Genomic DNA, 17,382 nt, shown 5'->3' with positions numbered 1-17,382 from the left:
TAGATCTTTGGCAAATAAATTAATGATTACCTGTCAGTGAGAGACCATGTGTCTGGATTGCTCATGTTGATGTTAATTGAAGACCTTTTGTATTCCTCTCAAGTATTGAGTCTTATCCAGCATTTTTACACAAATTATGGGAACCATTCCATTGAGTAGGGGTTTTCAGCCTTTTTTTGTATCATGGACCCTTTAGGCAGTGTGGTAAAGCCTATGCATTCCTTTTCAGAATAATATTTTAAATGCATAAAATAATATCAATTACATGAAAATACAGTTATCAAAATATTGGGGGAAGGGGGCAGCTAGGTGGCGCAGTGGATAAAGCACTGACCCTGGAGTCAGGAGGACCTGAGTTCAAATCCAGCCTCAGACACTTGACACTTACCAGCTGTGTGACCTTGGGCAAGTCACTTAACTCTCATTGCCCTGCCCCCAAAAAAATATTGGCGGAAAAACAAATTTGCTGATACCAGTTTGAGTACCTTCTATAGAGGACAGGGGGATGTTCTATCCTACCCAAATGCAGAAATACTAAGCTAACTCTTAAGAAAAGCAAGGTACACAAGCAATTATTCAAGTAGTATTTCCAAGTTCCTAAAGCCTAAATGTCTCACAACAATCCTTTAGCATGTTTCATTGTATTGTTCATTATGGTTATCACCTATGTAAGTAAGTGCATTTACCACAATATTAACTATGTTAATAACCTCCCTCCAAACTGCTGGCTTTGAATGCTTTTTGTTTTGTTTTTTTCCTTCAGGGAAGGCTGATTTTGCAGAGAGGCTTGCATATCTGAAGAAAAAAAAAAAGGTCTGGTTTATACAGAGCTCTCTATATGTATGGGCTATTATTGTTGTGGATCTTAGATACTGAGTGTCCTTCATCTACTCAGCTTAACTTAATGGTAGCCATATTCTGGATTCAAGAGTGTCTTTTGAAAATTTGCAAACTCAGTATGAATTCTTTTTACAGCATGGTAGTTCACCATCTGTTAACTTAGTGTTACACACATAAATTACTTTTCTACTTTTCTTTCCTGTCTCCTAAGCACTGGTTAGAAATGGAGTTATTAGGAATGGTTTTCATATTCATTTCTTACAGTCTTTGAAGATGAGTTTGCTTTATTGAGGAAATCTTTTCAAAATATGTATATTTAATTATGAAGTTTTTTAAACCATTATTAAGTTGCTATATTAATGTTTTGCAGTCCTTTATTTTTCTTTTTTGTTTGTTTTTGCTGGCAATGATGGTTAAGTGACTTGCCCAGGGTCATACAACTAGTAAGGGTCAAGTGTCTAAGGTTGGATTTGAACTCAGGTCCTCCTGAATCCAGGGCCAGTGTTTTATCCACTGTGTGACCTAGCTGCCCCTCCCCCCTCTATTCTTCTTGATATTTGGAATGTCTTTGTTGTGCTTATGGTATCTCTTTGTTCACTATGTGAATTAAACTCAGTTAATTTTCTGGTACTCAGTTTTTGCATCTCTTGGACTAGATTACCTCTAAATCCCTAAATTCTATGTTTCCAGTAACTTGCTAAGATTTGACACACACACAGTATGAATATATACACATATACACAAATAGTGTGTATTTGTATGTGTGTATATACATACACATGCATATATGCACACATGCATACACAAGCTATACATATATATAAATACACACATGCATATCTATATTTCTACCTGTATATTTCTGTCTCTCTATATGCACCCGTAGGTATGCATGTATGCATGCATGCATGTGACTGTATATGTAAATACACCCACAAATATTACCCTTTCTATATTTTCTGAAGACGTTCACTACTATGATAAAGAAGATCCAGTGCAGAACATAAGTTAAAGAAGGCTTCTCTATAGATAATGAGGTCCTCCAAATGTTCCTGCTTATGAATAACATTTGGCTGATTACATCAAGCCCTGGAATATTGTAGAGCCTCTTGGAAGTAATTCATGTCTAACTCAAAGGCATTTATCTTGACTATGTACACGAGGAGGATCAAGTGGATGAAGACTGTCCATTGCCTTGATTATGATGTTTTAAAAGTTCATTTGAAAACTTTTGGAAGCTGGTTTATTACAAAGTCTATAGGAACCTAATGTCTTGTGTCAGTGCAGAGAATAAAGGAATGAATGACAAAACATTTAATAAGTACTTATTACGTGCCAAGCACTGTACGGTGTAGGGAGGGATATGAATACAAAAAAGCAAGATGCTCCTTGCCATGTAGGAGCTTCTATTTAAATAGAGGAAGACAAAATATATATGGGAGTGATGGCCATGGAGAAATACTTTGGTCAAGAAAGTCACAGGGATGGTAAATAGAGTCAAAGGATAATTTGTTTTTCTACGATCGACTCTATTACTGTTTCCAGAGATAGATGTAGATATATGCATATGCTGGAATGCCAAGAAGATGGCCAGGGAGCAAGAATCAAACCAGAGATGAGGGATAATTATCAATCAGACACCCAGTACCCAATTCAGCAATGAATCTCCTATATTCTATTTCCTGGCGCTGTCTTTTGTTCAGTATCTGGTATTTCTTAAGCGCGAAGATGATCTGAAGGGGAAAATTTTTTTTAAAACCCCTCCCTCACTCTTTAAGCTAATCTCTTTTTTCTATTTCTTTTATCACATAAATCAACATTGATACACTAATGTAATGAATAGCTGATAGAAGTTATGTATTTTAAATTATGGCTTGTATTTCCCTAACAAAGATATGGACTAGTAGTGAACATTCATTAATTTCAATTTTCAAATATTTATTGAGTGGAAGCTCCTTGATAGGCACAAGAGAAAGATAAAAAATGAATAAGCATTACCATCTTCTCTTCAGGGGTTTGAAATTTAGTAGGGGAGATGAAATGCTGGGAATTATGCTATTGGCAAACATAAATATGACTATAATCAAGGGTAAAATGTAAAAGTATCATATGCTAGATATAAAGTGTTATGAGAATTCAGAGGAGAAAAAGATGACTTCCAACTAGTGGGATCATGAGCTACTTCTTACAAGGAGTGGCATCTGAACTGGACTTCAAAGGATGGGCAGGAATTGTACAAGTGGAGCTGTGGGGAGAGGATTGTTCCAGGTAAGGAGAACAGGACAAACAAAAGCATGAAGAGTGGAAGATGGGAAAGAATAAAGTTCATAGAACAGCAATTGGGCTTCTACTTTCACAGAAGTATAGTGTGATATGAAAAATATCCAGGATTAAATAGGATCACAGTTGGTATTTTATAGTTGCATATATCAATGGGTTGGGCTTTCCATAAACAGAGGATGATCCTCATATATTTTTAATTAAAGTTTAAAAGAGGCTTAATTAAACTAAATAAAGCTTAATTAAGCCTACTCTTTCTCAAGTTCATTTTTTCAGATAGTGTTAATTTTACATCAATTTAGTTTGATTCAATTCAATTGGCATTTGTTAAATACTTATGTGTCAGGAGCTGGTGATATAAAGGACAAGATAAGAAAGATCTCTGCCCTCAAAGAGTTAGCTTTCAATTGTGGAGTGAAGGGAGTGGGATTACAACATGCATGTAGCTAAATAAATGCAAAGAACAAATTAAATACAAATAGTATCAAAAGGAAGAAAGCACTAAAACATGAGAGGATCAAGAAATATGTAGTAATCCACCCCTTGCTGACCTTTGAGGGAAGGTAGGGATCCTGAGATGTGAGGATGAGGAGGATACATGACTGTGATGTGGGGGAACACTTGTGTAAAAGTACAGAGGTGGGGGATAGAATGTTCTAAGCCAGGAACAAAAGTAAGATCTATGGATGGAAGACACCTCAGAGGATATTTATTACAACATGTCTCATTTATAGATGAGAAAACAGGGACATTTGTCCTGAGGTCACAAAGTGGCTGACCCCATAATTCAAACCTGGATCCTCTATCCAAATCTTGTGCTATTTCCCCCAGTATAGCACTGCCTTCCAGTGTGTAGACTGTTCTAAATACCAGGTGGAGGGTTCTGTGTTTTATCCTAGTAGCACTAGGGAGCCACTGGAGAAGAATAGGTAAAGTGTGTTTTGGGGATATGCATTGGAGGTTGTCTGGAGTCTTGACAAGAGAGGGAAGGAAATGCAGGCACAGAGAAGGTTGTTGTTAGTTCTTTGTTTGATTTCCTCCCCCCTCCCAGATTGATTTTAGGGTTTTTTACTAGGTAAAAGAAGCAATTCTTTGCCTCGTTTCTTATCCAGTCTTAATCACTGAATGGCTGTTGCCTCAGACAAACTGAGACCTGGAAAAGACCTTAGCTTAAAAAGTCCAAGTCAGGGCAGCTAGGTGGCGCAGTGGATAGAGCACCGGCCCTGGAGTCAGGAGTACCTGAGTTCAAATCTGGCCTCAGACACTTAACACTTACTAGCTGTGTGACCCTGGGCAAGTCACTTAACCCCAATAGCCTCACTAAAAAAAAAAAAAAAAAGTCCAAGGTCTTCCACTGCATCTGGGGCCATCTCTAGTCTTCCTGATCTATATCTTTTTTGTTTGTTTGCTTGTTTTGGTTTTGGGGTTTTTTTTGTGTTTTTGTTTTTGTTTTTTGCAGAGCAATGAGGGTTATGTGACTTGCCCAGCGTCACACAGTTAGTTAATGTCAAGTGTTTGAGGCCAGATTTGAACTCAGGTCCTCCTGGGCTGGCACTTTATCCCCTGTGCCACCTAGCTGCCCCTCCCCCAATCTATATCTTGCCACTGGCTCCAGAGGAGAGGGAGAGTCTGGTGACTTTGCACAGCCCTGCCTCATTTCAATCCAATTCACTTGCAAATCATGATGACATCTTCCCAGTGTCATAGTCCTCTTCAAGGACAAAGGAAAAAAAAAACACAAATTTTTTAAAGAGGACCAATGACATCATAAGGTAATGTCTTGAATTGGGCATGAATTATATTTATGAAAGGCAGAGTTGCACAAAGTCTTTACATATTTTGGGTAGACATCTTCCTAATTCACTGAGGATTTTGAGGCCTGTCTGTTACCTTCAACTTGGCTTAGCCCATCTGCCCAGATGGTTTTACTGGGGTGTGAGAGACACAGGTGAGAGCTGGGTAAAAAGTGGACACCAAAGGTGGATGAAAAGCTCTGAAAAAGGATTCAGCAAAGCTTCACACCAGAGGTGCTAGTCCTTTCTAAACACCAAGTTAGGAGGTTATCACAATAATTCAAGGGAGGAGACAAGGGTTTTAAGTAGGGATTTATCCATATTCTCTGCAAACATTGCTGGAATGCCTAGAAACACCTATGAATAAACAAACGAATGAATGAATAAATAGATAAATGAATGAATGGGTAGAGAAATAAATACAAACAAACAAATAAATAAATAGAAGCTAACTAACCCAGGAGGGAATCACACTTTTCTGGGTTGGACTTAATCCAGTTCGTTGGTAGTTTAGAATTGATCTTGGGAAAAAATGAAATACTTGCACATCATTCAATAGTTAACAAAAAGAATTTTAGTCTTAGCCATAGCAGGAGGTAGGCATTGAGGGTTCCTTGAGTTGATTCAGCTGAGTAAAGCTCTGTGCCTGAGTGACCCATCCTGATCCATCAAGTATCTCAGTGTGCCTGGAACATCTTGTGGCTGTTTACTATTCAGGAGACCAGGAAGTTATATCAATAGCCTATGCTTTTAGTCCCTTAGGTATCTGGGTAGTGCAGTGGACAGGGCTCTGGACCTGGAGTAAGAGAGACCTCAGTCCAAATATAGTCTCAGACACTGGGTTATATGACCCAGGGAAATTCATTTCACTCCTGACTGTCTCAGTTTCTTTATCTGTGAAATGGGGATAATGATAGCACCCAACTCACAGGATTGCTGTATCAAATGGAATAATATTTATAAGGTGCTTAGTACAGAGTCTGGCAACATCAGACACTTAATAAATGTTTTTTTTTTCCCTTTCTTCCCCACCTCTTCACCTTAATCAAGTGAGGATGCTCTCAATACATTTCAAAGAAAAAAATATTCTGGTTTGTAATGGGACAGGAATTCAGATGTTGTTCCTACCATATATACATCTACCAGACATTAGTCCCATCCTCTAAACATTTGAAAGATAGGTTATGATATGAACACCATTGCCATGCTATGTATCTGTTTTTCCCTCTTCTTACCTTGTCCTATCATGTAAATCCATGTATTATCACCCACAGTACTTGAAATATAGCAGGTGCTTAATAAATTCTTGCCAATCCATTGCTCATTCCCACTACCCAGTGGTAAAAATCAATTTCAGTAACTCACAATGCCTCATAGATTAAAGGATGGATATATGCTTTTCTCTGTAACATCCCTAAGTATAAGATACTTTTGGAAGGAATTTCTCATCACCTCCTATGGATTGTCATCTTTTTTTTAGTTTGACAACAGCTGACATGTATTATGGTTAGTCTGATTCCTTGGGCACAAAATCCAAGGACACAAGGAGGAAAGGGCGCATAGAGCTCCTGAGAAAGCCCAGGCTTCTTGATTTATCTTTGGGGGCATCAATATTATGGACCTACAAAACACAGACTATACCTCTTAGTTTTATGGAACACAGAGTACATATGGAGAAGGTGCTGAATTCTGAATGGTAACAGAACACAGTAATCAAATTCCATTGCTTCTGGAAAAGGCATGTCAATGGACTGTCCTATTTCACCAATGAACCTCTAAATTCAAACTCCCTTTCTTGACCACCACTCCTCTAGATGTAACATTATCTCCCCCAGTTAAAAGGTAAAGCAAGACAGCCACTGCCCTCAAATTCCTTTATTGGGATGGTAGATCCCTAATAATTAGCAAAGGAACTGACATATAGTAAGTTCCCTTTACCTGACTTTCTGGACTTCCAAACTATGCCTCCTCCATTACTGGCTCATCCTGGAAATTCTCTCAGAGCCTGTTCCTCCTAGAGTCTACATTTTGTATAAGAGACCAAGTCAGTCTGTTTTCCTTCTCCTTCAGGTGCCATTCCTGACTTTCTAGACTTCAAAACTCTGTCCTCGTGATAGGTACTTTCCTCTTCCTGCTTCTTAGTTACCTTTTTGGGGGGTGTTGTCTTTCCTCATTATAATGTAAGCTCCTTGAGGGCAGGGACTGTCTCTTTTTCCTGTATTTGTGTCTGCTATACTTAGCACAGTGCCTGACACATGGTAAATGTGAAATAAATCATTCCTTCCTTCATTCTTTTCTTCTTTCCTTTTTTATAAATTATTTGCTTCACTCATTCACTTTTTTTTGTGGGGCATGAGGGATTAAGTGACTTGCCCAGGGTCACACAGCTTGTAAGTGTCAAGTGTCTGAGGCTGGATTTGAACTCAGGTACTACTGAATCCAGGGCCAGTGCTTTATCCACTGCGCCACGTAGCTGCCCCCTACTCATTCACTTTTTAAATGAATTAAGGGGTGGGTGGATGGATGGATGGATGAATAAATGGATGGAGATAACTCTCAGTCAGAATGATGTATCCCCTGCATCCACCCTCCTGGAACCTGTAACGATTGGAATAACGCCACCTGCTGGATACTTACTGTAGAAGAGTTCTGCCCATGAAGGGAAGGTCTTTGAGGGCAAGACCAGGAGTCTTTTCTTCAGGAGTCAGGAAGTGACGCGGACTAGTGGGAGGAGGAAGGAAGAGACTGGCGCTCAGTCTCGCTCTCTCTTTCCTGAGGACGCTGGTGGAGAGTGGAGCTAGAAATGCGTTCTCCCTTTAATAGATAGAAATCTAGGCCTTTCTCTCTCTCTTTACCAAATTCTTATTCTCCTTAATAAATGCTTAAAAGTCTAACTCTTGCTAAAGCTTATAATTTATTGGCGACCACTCATTAGATATTTTAGACAGACTAGCTAGAATTTTACCCCTTAACAAACCTCTTATGAATGGTTTTCTATAGTACCCCAGGTTCTGGTGAAATTTCCTCCATTTTCCTCTTGCTCATAGTAATGAATGCAAATTATAGGACACTACTCTGGTTTCTTTTTTTTTTTTTTTTAACTATTAGGCACTTGTTTCCTTATACTCAATTTGGTCAAAAGATTTAATCCCTCCCATTTACTTAAAGGGGTATGTTAGAAAAAATGAATAATAATAATAATTGAAGAAAAGAAGACAAAATACCACTTACTAGGATGAACAGCATAGGAACAAGAATGGGACAAAGTGAATTACTTTGAAGGAAATTCTGACAACTACCCTATTTAATATTGTTATTTAACATTTACTTAGTCCAAACACGTCATCATATACTATACCGAACATAGAAATAGACCCAGGCCTAGTCGAAGGAGCTCTGGTGTCATCATCTGGTCACTGGCCATCAGAGGGAGACTGCTCCCAGCCATGAAGGCTGCTGATGGGGGCTTCTGAGATGGTGGCCTATCAGCATTGCCTTCAGTCACCACGTGAAGCTGCTGACCTCCTGGAGAAAGTCACTTCCTCATGAAGCAAATGGGACTCTGAAAGTGGTTTCTCACTTTCACTTCCAACAATATGCTTTTTTTCTGAAAAAAACATTGGGAGGCAGATGCTTTCCCGTGCCATATGGTCAGCTTTGGGAGCACTGTTACAGCATTATAATCAGTAATATCCTAACTTTGGCCTATTAATAGATTAGCAAATAAGAAGGCACTAGAAATTTTCTGCATGAGAACCTATTCAAAGAAAAAAAATGTGAAATCCCCCAATCATTTGTTTGATCCATCCACCAGGGTCAGTATCATTTAATAACTTTGAATTGGGCATTTTGGAGAATGCTCACTAAATATTGAGTCAGCAACAATGAATTGCCTAAGGGTTGGCTGTCTTCATGTACTTGAAGGGTTATCATAGGAAAAAAAGAATTAACTTGCTCTCCCTTCCTCCTGAGAGCATAACTAGGAAAAATGGATAGCCCTTAGGGATCATCTCATCTAAAACTCTCATTTTCCAGGTAATGAAATTGAGGAACAGAGGGATTCAATGACTTCTCAGTCATCCGATTGAGGCAGGTAGGTGGCATAGTGAAGAGAGTGCTGGTGTCAGAGTCAGAAATACCTGAGTTCAAATCCTGCCTCTTGAAATTTATGAGCTTTATGACCCTGAGTGTATCACTTCCATTCTGATCCCTGTTCTGGAACTCTAAAATGGGGAAATAATATCATCTACCTCACTTGGGTGGGTTTTTTGGTTTTTGTTTGTTTGTTTTTTGTTTTTTTAGTGAGGCAATTGGGGTTAAGTAACTTGCCCAGGGTCACATAGCTAGTAAGTGTTAAGTGGCTGAGGCCGGATTTGAACTCAGGTACTCCTGACTCTAAGGCCGGTGCTCTATCCACTGTGCCACCTAGTTCCCCATTATTTTTTCTCCAATCTATTTTTTTTTTTGGGCAGGGCAACAAGGGTTAAGTGACTTGCCCAAGGTTACACAGCTAGTAAGTATCAAGTGTCTAAGACCGGATTTGAACTCAGGTCCTACTGAATTCAGGGCCTGTGCTTTATCTACTGCACCACCTAGCTTCCCCTTTTGTTTGTTTTTTGATGAGGATTAAATGAAATTAACATGTTAACAACCTTGGAAGACTAAAAAGTTCTATATAAATGCTAGTTGTTATTATTATGATGATATAGCTAAAACGGTGCACATCCTTTGATCTAGCAATATCACTGCTAGGTGTATATCCCAAAAAGATAAAAAGGTTGAGGGGAGGACTTGTACAAAAAATTTTATAGCAGCTCTTTTTGTAGTATATAAGAATTGGAAGTTGAGGGGATGCCTATTAATTGATGAATGGCTGAAGAAGTTGTGGTATATGATTGTGATGAAATATTATTTTGCTATAAGAAATGACAAGCAGGATGATTTCATAAAAACATAAAAAGACTTACATGAACTGATGCAAAGTCAAAAGAATGCTGTGCACAGTAACAGCAATATTGTATGATGAACTGTGAATGACAGCTATTCTCAGCAATACAATGATCCAAGACAATCCCAAAGGACTCATGATGAAATATGCAATCCACCTCCAGAGATAGAACTGATATTATCTGAATACAGACTGAAGCATACTATTTTACACTTTCCTTCTTTTTTTGTTTTTGGTTCTAGTCTTCTTGTACAAAATGACTAATTTGGAAATGTTTTACATCATTGCATATGTATTATGTATATCAGGTTGCTTGCCATCTTGGAAAGGGGAGTGAAAAGGGAGAGAGGGAGGGATAGAATTTTGAACTCTAAACTTTTTAAAAAGTGTTAAGAATTGTTTTAATATTTAATTGTGGGAAAATAAAATATTATATTTAAAATGATATAGCCAGTAACATCCCTGTCAAACTCCTAGTCCAGTGCTCTCTTCCTTACACCACATTTCCTTCAATTAACTTTGTCTGGGGTTGCCTGCCTTTCTTTACTTAGTTTCTGGAGCTAAGTATTGGATTGAAGTCTCTGCAGCTGAAGATCAGTGAAGTGTTATTTCTGGATTAAATTTTTTTCAGGTGCAAACATTTTTAGCAAAGAAATGATGCTAAAGGGGATGAAGTAAGCTGCTGAATGTGCATTTGGGGGGAGGATAAACATCTTAAATGTACTGCAATGTAAACTGTTGGAAAGTGAGATAGAATTGGTTCTTTCAAAGAAAATGAAAATGTGTGAAATGTATGGTTTGTCACATACGTTTCTACTGAAGAATATTTTGAATATTTGCCAAATTGTGTGAACAATTAGTATAAAATAAGAGCAAAATGTATTCACTGTGTTCGCCCAGCCAGTATGTTAAAGATAAATTTATTGTGTGTGACATTCATCCAGAGAAGTAAATGCAGTCCAATTGGCTGGAGTATTGGTATGTAATCCAGCATAGGATTTTCCTATTCCTTTACATTTTATCCTTGAGGGAAGGGAATGTTTTCTTGGTTTGCTTTTGAATCCACAGCCCATTATAAGAACTTAATAAATGCTTGTTCAATGGAATTTAATCTGGTAAAAGTATCAATCACAAATGAAAGCCCAAGACATTCTTATCTGGCTTTTCTTAAAAGGAAATCTTAAGTATTGGGTTGAAGAAGAGTTGATATAATGATATCTTACATAGCCTACACTTGTATTTGTGGCCTATTTCTCTAATTACGCAGAGTAAAACATGAAGGCTTGTTAATTTTGGAAGGGTCATAGACTCAGAATCAGCTACCATAATAGCTGGTGCCTGCTAACTGAGTCTACAGATGACCTGTTCAATGTTTCATTAGAGATCCAAGCTTTAAATCCACTGTCAAGATAGCTGGAGCAGGGAAATGGTGCTCATCCTGGATAAAGCATTGGTTTGGTTGAGCAGAGTTTCCCAGTCTTGTTCATGTTACTGGTTTATCAACTGAATCGTCAGGGAGGGACTTATGTCCTAACTATTTGATACTAATGGAGTACCATAGAGGATACGTTGAAATCCTCAGCCTTAGTCTCCTGAGCTAATCAAATCTCAAGGACAGTTTTAATACCTTTTAAGGAAAAATTACCCTGACTTTCATGGAGGTGGAGGGTAGGAGAAGGGGTTAGGATTTTTTCCCCATCACATTAACTGTGTTCCTCTCCATTGCCCTCTAGGTGAAACTTAACTGCTAATTTTTCAGAGACTGGTGGGTTCTTCTACCTTGTTATAACAAGCCACTGAAAGTTTGTATTAAAAAAAAATATTAGGGGCAGCTAGGTGGCAGAGTGGATAGAGCACCAGCCCTGGGGTCAGGAGTACCTGAGTTCAAATCCGGCCTCAGACACTTAACACTTACTAGCTGTGTGACCCTGGGCAAGTCACTTAACCCCAATTGCCTCACTAAAAAAAAAAATATTGACTTTCATCTTAGAGAGAAGTTTGAGGTCATCTTTCAGTGAAGAATCAGATCTGAGGCAATGGGCACTCAAAGCCTAAATATTCAAGCAAGAAGAACATAATTAAGAAGTGCAAGGATAGATGATGAGTATAGCTTCCTATGGTTTTCTTGTTCATCTGAGATGACATACATAGTGACCCCTAAGTAGAGGCAGCCCACAGAGAATTAGGGGTTCCCTCAGTTTTGCAAGCTGAGAAGTAGGTAGAGATTCCCATTTAAATACCCCCTGGAGACCAGGAGACCTTGTCAGATAATTTATTTACCTGAAGGCACATCCCTGCACTTTAGGTCATCTCCTGCACCATTTGTTTTCTAATTTTGCCATCCCAAACTTAACTCCCAGCCTACCACAGGTCATTAAAAAGAATTTTGTAATTTACTAAAGACAACCTAGCTCTGTCTTTTTCTCTTCAAATCCATTTGCAGCATCTCTCCAAGTCAATCTATTACTATCACTATATGTACACTGTATTTATGTATGTATGTCTATATGCATGTAGATACAGATATACAGGTATTTAGGCATATATGTGTCTGCATGTCTCTATCTATATATTGAGCTCTATTTTCATATTCACACATATGTTAGTATATCTCTCTTTATATAGAGATAATAGATAAATATAGATATGTGTATATCTGCTATTTATTTATCAATCTACTTGGAGAAACTTCAGAATATGAAGTTAGATAGAAAAATCATAGAGTTCACTAACAGAATTGTTCCATCCATCCATCATCTATCTATCTATCCATCTCTTACTTTCCCTTTTTCTTTTTCTCTTTCTTTCTTTCTTTCTTTCTTTCTTTCTTTCTTTCTTTCTTTCTTTCTTTCTTTCTCTTTCTTCCTCCCTTCCTATCTATCTATCTATCTATCTATCTATCTATCTATCTATCTATCTATCTATCTATCTATCTATCTATCTATCATATATCTATCTCTATATCTATATGTACATATGCCTATATGTATGGAGAGCCAAGAAAGCATTGCACAGGATTGAGATAGGAAATTTTTTGAATGGGCATTTCCTTTGGCAGTCTTGTACTTTTCAGTAAAACTAGGACAAAACAATTGTGGCCATTTCAGTGGCTATTTTTGGCATTCCTTTTTCCATTGGAAAGAACGTTAGATTCTAGTGGGTTTAATTTAAAACAAATATTTTTCATTAAACCAAATCTCAAGGACAGTTTAAATACCTTTAAATCTCTCTCTCTCTCTCTCTCTCTCTCTCTCTCTCTCTCTCTCTCTCTCTCTCTCTCTCTCCTTCTCTCCACACATATACACACAAAGAAATAAACACATATGCATAGAATAATGCACTTACCTCATATATATGTGAATGAAAAAATCACGTATTATAAACTTACTATGTGCAAAACATGTGATAAGTTCTGGGGACACAAACAGAAAACAGTTTTTGCTCTTATAAGAAGCTCAGATTTTAATGGGGAAAAAACACATATGGAAGGTGTCATCCAATAGTCAGATGGAAAAGTTCTGGGGTCCTTAGAATTGCAGGGTCAAAGCAGATGTTAATGCTTCTTCAATGCCATTTGTGCTGATGAAATCATATCAGTTTCTGATGATGAGTCATTGGTCATTGTCCAGGACTCAAGTGGAAAACACTTTCCTTTCCGGGTCTTCAGAAGCTATGGATGTAGCACTGGCAGGAATAATTGCCAGACTGAATCTCCATAGGGTTTTGGTTCCCTGGATGATGTCTGGGGGCACTGAGCTGGAAGCATCACTTTCCCAACCCTCTTGGATTCAGGGACCTGGACTCTGTCTACTGGAGTCTTGTGGGAGATGGTGGTCAAGATGTTGTTGCTGGTTGAATTTGTCCGGCTCCTATTCCCTCATGTCTCTCATTCAGAGTGCCTTCTTTCTTCAGCTAGTCCAGCCTGACCTGTGGATTGTAATGGGTTGACAGTTGGTGGGGATGGCTGACCCCTTTCTCCACAGGAGTTATTTCTTCAGACTTTTAAACACACACACATACACACACATGCTTACATATCATATATATATATGTATATATATATGTGTGTGTGTATGTGTGTGTATACACACATACACACACACATTGTGATGTTTAAAATCTAATGTGTGATTGCCTTAAATTAGAACCTTTAGCACCAGTCTTTGGGCATTAAGCATTTATTAAAGCATACCAGAGAACATGTGGAGTTCAGAAAGTTAAGAAAAGGCCTATCTAGACTCGAGTTCCAGCCTGGTCTAGTTCTTCCTCAAGTCCTACACCAGGAGCCTGTTTCAGCCACAAACTGCTACCACAAGCTGTTTGCTGAAAGAAAAGGAATGATCCTCTGTGCAGCTTCCTGCCGGACCGGAAGAGGGGCAGTCCCCACATACAGCTCCAAGCTCATTGGCTGGTCCATTGTTTGGCATGACTTACAAGTGGTCTATTAATAGACATAACTTCCAGACACCAAGCAGCTTCCGGACACTAGTTACATGCTTTCTTTTCAGGGGGCCGTTGCCCTCGTTCTCACAATGTCTTTCTCAGAAGGGGGTGGCACCCTGATTCTCACACTATATATGTGTGTGTGTGTGTATACACACACATGCCCAGGTATATGCATATGGTATATATGTGTGTATATGTATGTGTGTATATATATATATGCACATATACATAGACAATACTTTCCCAATATATATATATGTGCACAGATGCACAATACAGACATAAGTGTATAGTCACACACCTAAGCATCCATATATGTATGAATATTTATATACACACATATTCTTTATGTATACATATAAATGAGTATGGTTGAGTGCAAATAAGTTACTGTATTAGTCGGGATAATAGGCCTTCTTCATCCAATCACATACTAGGTTCAACAAGATTCTAAGCTCCTCAGAGCCAAGGATAGTGTCTTATAGGTTGCTCTCTTTCTTAAAAATCTTCATTACAAGGGGCAGCTAGATGGCGCAGTGGATAGAGCACAGGCCCTGGAGTCAGGAGGACCTGAGTTCAAATCCGGCCTCAGACACTTAATACTTACTAGCTGTGAGACCCTGGGCAAGTCACTTAACCCCAATTGCCTCACTAAAAAAAAAAAAATATTCATTACATAGGAAGAACTCAATACATCTTTGTTGAATGGGTGGATGAAGCAGTAGTAGAAATTACCCAACATTTGTTTTCCATGGAAAATACTACCTTATAATATACCCAATTGCCTTTGGGGGCTCCTGTGGGCTTCCTTACAGACAGAATGTAAACTTGCTGAGGATGTTCTTGCTACTATTTTGCCAGAAAACTGTTTAAGGCAAGGTGGACTGCCTATTTCTCATTTCTTTTGACTCGGTGAAGGCTGATTGTTGGAAATGACATTTAGGAAAATGTGATGTTAACAACGAGCAGAAATGGAGAATCTGATACAACTGATGTCAGAAGCTGTAAGTGTCCAAGGCCCCTAACTGAATAAAGAGCCTATATTGCCCCACCCTCACCCTTCCAGCCCCTACCCCTGCCAAATGGGTGTGAAAAAGCAGATGGGATAAGAAATAGCTATGTTCCTGCTGTTCTCGGAGAATCCTAGTCTAAGACTTAACTGGGACCTAAAGGAGTCTAGCACATCTGGGACAAAAGCTCTGTCAGCTCTAATTGGCCGTTGTCCAAAAGTTAGCCTCACTAAATTGAGAGGGCTTCATCACTCAAAAGATGGACATCAGCTGAGAGAGAATCATCTGAAGATTGGCCATTAATGAGTGCATATTTTCAGGCCCAGAAACTCGTGAGACTCTCCTCTAATGGATGAACTGCTTTATAATCTCTGCCAGGGAAGAATAGTACCCGAACACTGGTGAAATCATGGCTATTTGCATTAAGTATGATCAGCAACACCCAGTTCACACCCTAAGATTCTCACAAGTTAACAAGATTTTTAGGCAATCTCCTTAGAGGAAAATCAACACTGGAAACAAAGTTAAGCTCAAAAGACGAGACAGACATTTTTATTTATATGCTGCTTTGCTCTCCAGATATTAATCACCCCTGTAGTTCTCTGGCTTACTGTGAATTTTACTATTTTAATGCATGTATTTTGATTGTGCTGTAACCTGAGGCTATTTGTGTGTGTGTGTGTGTGTGTGTGTGTGTGTGTGTGTGTGTTTGAGAAAGATACTATTTTAGAAATCCAGGAGAAAATGATGCATAGATTGATGCTTCAGCAGCATGCCATCTAATAATATCACACAGGTCCTTCAGGTTAATCATGCAGCAACTACTTGCAGAATCTATCTGCAGCTCTAGCAAAAGCAAAAAGAGCTATAGGAACCCACTGAGTCTCAGTTCTAGCCAACAGAACATTTGCCTTATAAAGAGTAAGCTTCCTACAGAAGCCCCACTCAATGCAAGAATGCCCATCCACGGAGCACGTACCATGTGCTAGGCATTGTGCTGAGTTCTGGTGCTACAAATATCAAAAATAAAGAATCGGGTCAGCTAGGTGATGAAGTGGATAAAGCACCGGCCCTGGATTCAAGAGGACCTGAGTTCAAATTCGTCCTCAGACACCTGACATTTAACTAGCTGTGTGACCTTGGGCAAGTCACTTAACCCCAATTGCCTCACCAAATAAATAAATAAAGAATCAACAAAGTCTCTTTCCTGGAGGACTTTATATTCTACTGGCAATAAAAATATTTACATAGATAAGTACATACAGAGCAAACACCAAATAATTTCAGATGGGCTGGGCAGCACTAATCAGTGACAAATGCTGTTTCAGTGACCCTGAGCAATGAATGAGCAACGACATGTACCCTGGCGTTCTTCCTCAGAGCTTTACCTTGACTTTTTCTCATTTGATAGATTCTGGTTGGAAGAAAAACAGCAACTTTCTTTTCAAAGAATCCAGCTTCATCCTCTTCATGAAAAACATTACATTTGTTATTTTAAGTTTAAAAGCACACCTGTCCTTTCCCGTTCATCCTGTGACACACCTTTCCACATTCCTATTTTTTGACAAGAATTATTTCTCCTTTTTCATCTCAGATAAATATTCAGGAGGGATGAAGAAGATATGTACAAGGATGGAGGGCCTAGTAGGGGTAGGAAAGGAGAGAACATTTGCTTCAAAAGGCTTTGGACCCAGAATCACAGGGATTCTTATAGGAGAGGCCTTTCTAGTCATAGGAGAGTAGATAGTCAAATACTACTCTGTACGAGCTGCTCTGTAGTAAAGCCTAAATTTCAGTTCTGAAACTCATTGGATTATCACCCTCCAATATGGCAGCGGATGGAAATGAGTTTCTGGCCCAGGGCAAGTTCAGAGGACAGGGCTTCATAAAAGGAGAGGCTAGTCCTGGCAACCAGATAATGAGAAACCATTAGAACTTTTCATATTGTCTCATTGTTAAAACTAGGGTTGTGAGTCTTGAGGTGCAGTAGATGATAAAAGAGACTAATATCATGATATACATTTTTTGTCCAGATTTATGATATCATTGGTGTAGGGAAATCCCA

The sequence above is a fragment of the Dromiciops gliroides genome, chromosome 6, assembly GCF_019393635.1.
Source record: "Dromiciops gliroides isolate mDroGli1 chromosome 6, mDroGli1.pri, whole genome shotgun sequence".
Taxonomy (NCBI): Eukaryota; Metazoa; Chordata; class Mammalia; order Microbiotheria; family Microbiotheriidae; genus Dromiciops; species Dromiciops gliroides.
Note: the sequence above shows the minus strand (reverse complement) of the source record.